This window comes from Ctenopharyngodon idella, chromosome 7, assembly GCF_019924925.1.
Source record: "Ctenopharyngodon idella isolate HZGC_01 chromosome 7, HZGC01, whole genome shotgun sequence".
Lineage (NCBI taxonomy): Eukaryota > Metazoa > Chordata > Actinopteri > Cypriniformes > Xenocyprididae > Ctenopharyngodon > Ctenopharyngodon idella.
In genome coordinates this window covers 21,385,496-21,391,880 of record NC_067226.1, presented here as the reverse complement: position 1 = coordinate 21,391,880, position 6,385 = coordinate 21,385,496, and the positions used below count along the sequence as shown (strand labels likewise).

At 38.0% G+C, this 6,385-nt stretch overlaps 1 long non-coding RNA gene across 1 annotated transcript in view; it reads left to right on the top strand.

Moving 5' to 3' along the window:
* The first annotated feature begins 665 nt into the window (after positions 1–665).
* Positions 666–6,385, top strand: part of LOC127516758 (uncharacterized) — a 67,641-nt gene continuing 61,921 nt past the window's right edge. Inside the window, exon 1 of the long non-coding RNA XR_007931076.1 lies at positions 666–776. This is a non-coding gene — a long non-coding RNA (uncharacterized LOC127516758). The remainder of the gene's footprint in view (positions 777–6,385) is intronic.

Here is a 6,385-nt window from a genome sequence, read left to right as displayed (position 1 = left end):
AAAAAAAGAAAAGGAAAAAGAACCCTACTGGGGTGACACTGCTCACACTCAGTGAACGATAACTGCTAAAAGCTATGTTTCACAGATATATCATTTTCGGCATCAGTGCTTAGTTAGTAAATAGGGTCTCCTGAGCTGAGGTGTGAGCAAATTTGTTATGCTGTATCTATAAGCACATGCAGCTTAGACCGGTCTCACTGCTGTGGTTATGTGCAGTAATGTAGAACTTCTTCTTTTTTTTTTTTTTTTTACATTGCATTAAACATTGATGTGTCCAGCATTGTGTATAGGGCAGCTGATGTGGAGTCTATGGAAATTGGTCCCAGGATGCCAGGAATATGTAGTGGTACTCCCTCAAGTAAATCCAGATATTCAGTTCAGCGTCTCCCATGTGTATGCGAGCATGCATGCTGGAATGAGATTTTAATGAAAGCCACTGAGTGATGCAGTCATTTCAAATAAACGTGGCTGAAAAAATATTCATGTCATCATTTGTCTGCAACGGTGGTCACTCGCAGTATCGAATTTGGAAATTCAACGGCTCACACACATATCCCTATCATTATACAACCAGCCTATCATTATGCAACCCACTTTTCCCTCTGTTCCCCGGGGGTGATTCCTCCTGCTGTTGGCCCACCTCCCCATTTCTCTTTCCCAGCTCAGAGCACAGTGATGGGAAAGAGAGAGCAGCAGCCATCCTGCTGATTCTGGGCACTGGCTGGAACCATGAGAGGGCTCCTGGTGGACGTGAGCGCTGAGGGAAAGTCTTTGAGGTAAGCAAAGGAAACCGACCTCGGCAAGACACCTGTTGAAAAGTGATCTTCATGATTTGGATTTAAAATACTTTCAACCATGAAAATACCATACAAATTATTGCAAAAATGGGAAGTAATTATCATACTTACACAAAATAGCAGCATACTACAGTATGCAGGTTTTAAATCAGGCCTTATGAAGGTTTATTTTGCACTAATGACTGGCCTACCGTACATTACCACGCTTACAAAGCTACTTAAATTGACTTGAAATTATTCACCATGTGAGATGAAATGCCTTGAGTGAAAGAATCATAAAAATGTTGGAGATTGGTTGCCAGGGACAATCTAATAAACAGTTTGTTGTTCAATATACTTTAAATATTAGTCAGCATGAAATTAAAATCTGTTGCATGTTATTAATCTTAGTATGAATGATTCATCCAGGCATGTTTAATTGTTTTGTTTTTTTGATCTTGTAATTTTTAAAGTCCCCCTGTAGTCAATAATTGTATCCCTTAAAACTCATCTTTGATCACCAAAATTACATATTTAAATGTTTTTTCCTATGAAAAAAAAAAAAAAATTCTTAATGCCTTAAAATAGCTTGAATGTAACTCTACACCCTTGCTTCATTTAATACACATGGATCTATGAGTATGATAATTAGCCCCGCCTCCACTCACTCGCACGAGCTCAGACGAGATCCATTCGGTCAACTTACTGAGGTAAACGCTGCACAATGGTATCGCTTTTTTACAACGTCGGACACATAACGGTAGTTAATATGATTAGTGTTTTGCTTGACTACATTGTCAAACAGCTAATAATGTGTTGCTAATGTTACACAAACCATGTTCACATTCACGAGTCAGACAGCTGCCTTCTAACAATCAGTATACTTAGAAACACTTTGAACAACTCAGAACGTCAGTGAAGAAAAACATATAGTTCATCATAACATCGTAATATGCATCATACACCCACCATATTACTAAATCTACCAGATTTTTCATATCAACAGAAAAATATACCGGGATAACCTTCTTTTGAGACTCCCTTGCGCTGTCAGTTAATGATATGCTAAAGCCCGCCGGCACATTGACGTGATTGGTTACAAGGTAGTTTGTGACGTCAGAAACATCAGCGATTTCAAACCACAGATTTGAAACTGTCTTTGGTTTACTGCAGTTTTAAAGAGAAAATACTCAGCAATGGTGCTGACTAATGATACTTAAGTTTTTGTTTGTTTGTTAAAATATCAGAAAAAAGACAAGGGAATTTTATTGGAATGGTATACCAGTAGTGCATTGTGAAAGCTAATACAGCAAATTATATCTTTTTATAGGTATACAATGCTTGATCTTCTATACTAAACCCTAAAAATGTATAATATGGAAATCTTTGAAATGTAAAGCCTCATCTAACTGCATGAGTTAAGTGCGTCTTTCCTCCATACCGCTGAGCAAATATGGGGAAAGCCATTTAATGGCAGCGATGCAAACAGGTGTTATACTGTGAATGAGATTTGCTGAGGCTTTGACGCAAATGCAGCCCTTAAAAGAAACGCAGGCAGATACAACAGCCATGAACCGTCTAATAAATGTAAATCATTATACCAGTGGAAAAACATAAAAACAAAATGAACAGGGGAAATTGAAGGGAAGAGAGAAGTGTGTGCGTGTGTATGTGTGTGAGAGAGAGAGGGAGGGAGAGCAAGCAATCTAGCGGAGACATATTTCCCTTTATCGGCTCAAACTGACACAACTGGTTCCGCCAGATTTAGATATTAATTCCAGTGGCGGCGAATACAAAATAAATCCCTCTGCTAATCGCACCATGAGAGACATGCTGGTAAAAGTTTTTGTGTAAATTACCAAAAGATTAGTGCTGTGACTGGAGTTTTATCTTCTGAGTAAAAGAGAGAGAGAGATTCCCTCAATTTATGCTATAATACAACTTGCTCTTTTCAGTCTGTCTCTTTCTTCTTTTTTTTTCTATCTGCAAGCCAGTTCATGCAAGTCTTGTTCTCTGGCATGAACAGATAGTGGACATTGTTTTTTGTTTTGTTTTTTTTTAAGATTCTTTGACATCCCAATGTACAGCATTTCTCTCGCTCAAAAAAGGCAGTGTTTGGACCAGTGTGTGATCAGTGACATGTTCTGATCGAGCCGTACCTACAGTTAGTCAGGGATTATACAGCATTAGTGGTATTAGCAGTCTATCGGAAGGAACCACAGCATTTTGCCATGGAGAGCTGTATCTCTTGTCTCTGCTCTTCTGCTAATAGTGTTGCTCTGTTTCAACAGCAGTACAAAAGCAGAAAACCTAAACACATCCATTTAAAAAAACACAACAAATTCACAGTAAAAAAAGAAGAAGAAGAAAAAAAAAAAATCAATAGACATCTAGTGAGGCCAGCCACTAAGCAGTCAAAATGGACTTTTACAATAGAGAATAACTTGGCAGTTTTGTGAATTTGGAGTTCAGGACCTCTGGCTTAATAGCAACCACGAAAAATGACACGTTAAACTATTTGTTGGTACGCTTGCTCTTTCTTGACTTATTCCCAGCCGACTTCAGCGGGAGACAACTATTGCCTTGTGACTCATACACATCGGTTAAAGGCATATTGATTTAGAAAGAGAGAGCGAGCAAACCGCTCAGCAGGCCAGTAGCATTAGGATTCCACACATTTGTTCATGTACAGCAGGTGTTTATGAAGTAGGAAATGAAGTGACAGTTTAATGGCGAGACTATTAATTCATTGTATAGTTATCTTGTAAAATTGTAGTTCAGGGCAGAGATGATAATCCAACTTCTCCTGCTGAGCCCTGAAATACATTTATCCATTATGTGATTGAGTGTGAAGCTGCACTTTGCCTCCTTGTTGTTAGGGGCAGTTTGGACTTGATTTGATTTTTGTTTCTGTAATCTACAAATAAACCCTGACTTTGTACAATTGCTTTAAAATCTAGAGAAAAAAAGTTTAGTTACTGGAATAAGGTGTCACCTTCTGGCAGAGATGGGCACTCGAGTTAGTGACTCGGACTCGAGTCGCACTTGAGTCACATTTTAATAGACTTCAGACTTGACTCGGACTTGACCTGAAATGACTTCAGACTCGGCACAAAAGACTCGTGAATATTTTAAAAACAACTGAAGTCTTTTACCCTTAACTACTAATATAATAAATAAAGATTTTTTTGTTGTATTTGAATGGTTTTATAATATCTGCATCACATATATTTCCCCATTTGTTGTGGTAGATCGGACTCTTGTCATAGAATTTGATTGCGTATGTCCGTGTATTGCGCGTAAACTCCGAAATGTCATAAGAGTCCCATGAAACATGACGAGAGCCACTGTGCTGTTTTTTTGTTTGGGTTTATTAACATGTCAAATCGGCTAGATGCACAGAATGTGGGAAATTAAAGACACCGGAACGACAACATCAAATTTTATGAGACATCACATCCACAAAGGTTAGTCACATTAACTCACACGTATACTGTGGTGTAGCTGCATGGCTCGTTTGGATTGCCAGCCTGTTAAAATATGAACAACAACAACAACAACAAAAAAATCTAGCCTTTAAACCTAGCACTACGTTTTATCAATCTTTTTGTATTATATGCAGCTTTTCTCTTTCTTAATGTGTGTCCATAAGAGAGCGATATAAAGAGATGTTAATCCATTTATTACTTAAAGCTAATATTTTAACGTATCGCAATCAGCATGTGTAGAGTTTTCTATTGACAGTCTTAAACATTGCGAGGTTTGATATTTTCTGATAAGGACTGTCGTCAATAACAACGAAGCTGTATAACAAACTGCTGTATAACAAACCGTGACTCACTGGTGCCATCTTGCGTCCACTTAGCGACTGTATTGAAAATGACTACTCATGTTGCCAGGACGATTGTTTTGTACGTTGTAATGGATTATTACAGTAACAAGCTGGATGTACATTATCCCTTACATCATAGGACCTTAATTTCAAACAAAACAGATGATAGAAAGATCATATTATTTTGTCTATAATACAACTAGGATAAAAAATAAGATTTGGTATGAGAATTTTTTTTTTTTAATGACTCGAGACTCGACTTTGAACTCGTGACAAAAGACTCCAGACTTGACTCAGACTCTAGTGATAAAGACTCCAGACTTGACTCGGACTCCAGATAAAAGACTCGTGAACATCTTTGCCTTCTGGAGTTATAAAAACTTTAATGAAATACTTCTGTACAATACATTAATGTCAGTCATGAGCATCACTTTGGCTCTGTCCCAAATGGCAAACTTCATGTGCTTTTGGGGTCGCTGCACACGTGTGTCCATTAAGTTCACAAGACCGTAAGGTGTCCCATTTGTCATTTTAGGCTTCAGAAGGGTGCTTGCAAGGGTGCTTTGCAGCCGACATGCACCCTCGATGCGCACGTTTGCCGAGCCCGCAAGCCCACAAGCTCTGCAGCAGAAAAAGTTACTGTATATAATTTGACGTACATTTCAAAATAAAAATCATTTAAAAGACAGTTTCAATAACACATTGATTGACCATTTTGCAATATTGAACTGTTCACAGATAAACATGTGACACATTTATTAACACATCTACACTACTGTTATAAGACTGGGGTCAGTAAGATTTTTTTTAGAGCAATTTATAGTTTCAGCTATTCAGCTAGGATGCAAAAGTGACAGTAAAGACTTTGTTATTGTTACAAAAAAACAAAAAAAGGTGTGTTGAAAAAAAAAAAAACTGAAGGGGTGTGACCTGCCCTAATATATTATTTTACTAAATCAAAATGGCTGTGGTGCATCAGTGGATCAGTTTCATCAGGACTGAGGAGGACACGTTTGTATTTTGTTTAATGATTTCACTGGAATGGATGGCAGGCCACAGAAAAAGTGATAGAGACGTGAAGTGTGTTTGAGAGTAGGTTGAACATTGCTATTGTAGTGTTCCACTGACTCCAGTGAACAGCAATAACCACTCAGTAAAACATTAATAATTACTAATCCCAGCATTATTATGTGTTATATCACTTTAACACACATTACCGAAATGAGCACTGTTCAGCAACTGGACATGCTTACTTTTTAAGTTATTTCTCCCCACTGTCCCTACCTTAAACAATGGCTGTGGTGTCAATGCTTTCCGGTCCATTAATTCTTATCATCAATAACTCGCTCATAATCAACTTTTTCCATTTCGTGTAGACATTTTACAGCCACTGTTCACTCTGAAATACACTCCAAATCAAGAAACAATCATTGTAAGAAAGTCCAACTTAGGTGTAAATGCAGAGAAATAGGCCTCATGCGGATTTGTCTCATCTGTTGACATGACACCCACTCTTCATAACCTCAGGAAGACCAAGAGCTTTTTATCCATCCCAGTGGACCCACCCATGAAACTTTCATTTGCAAATCATCCCTTTTAAAATTTGAATAGCTTTGATGTTTGATAGCTCTCTCTCTCGCTTTTTCACCAGCATCTCGTTCTCTTCCTTGAGATGTTCCCATGTGGGCGTAACAGCATCAACCTCTTCTCAAAGTCTTTTCTCGTATTGACTCTATCACTTCCTAAAACCATCTCTCTTTTTGCTCTGTCTCTCTCT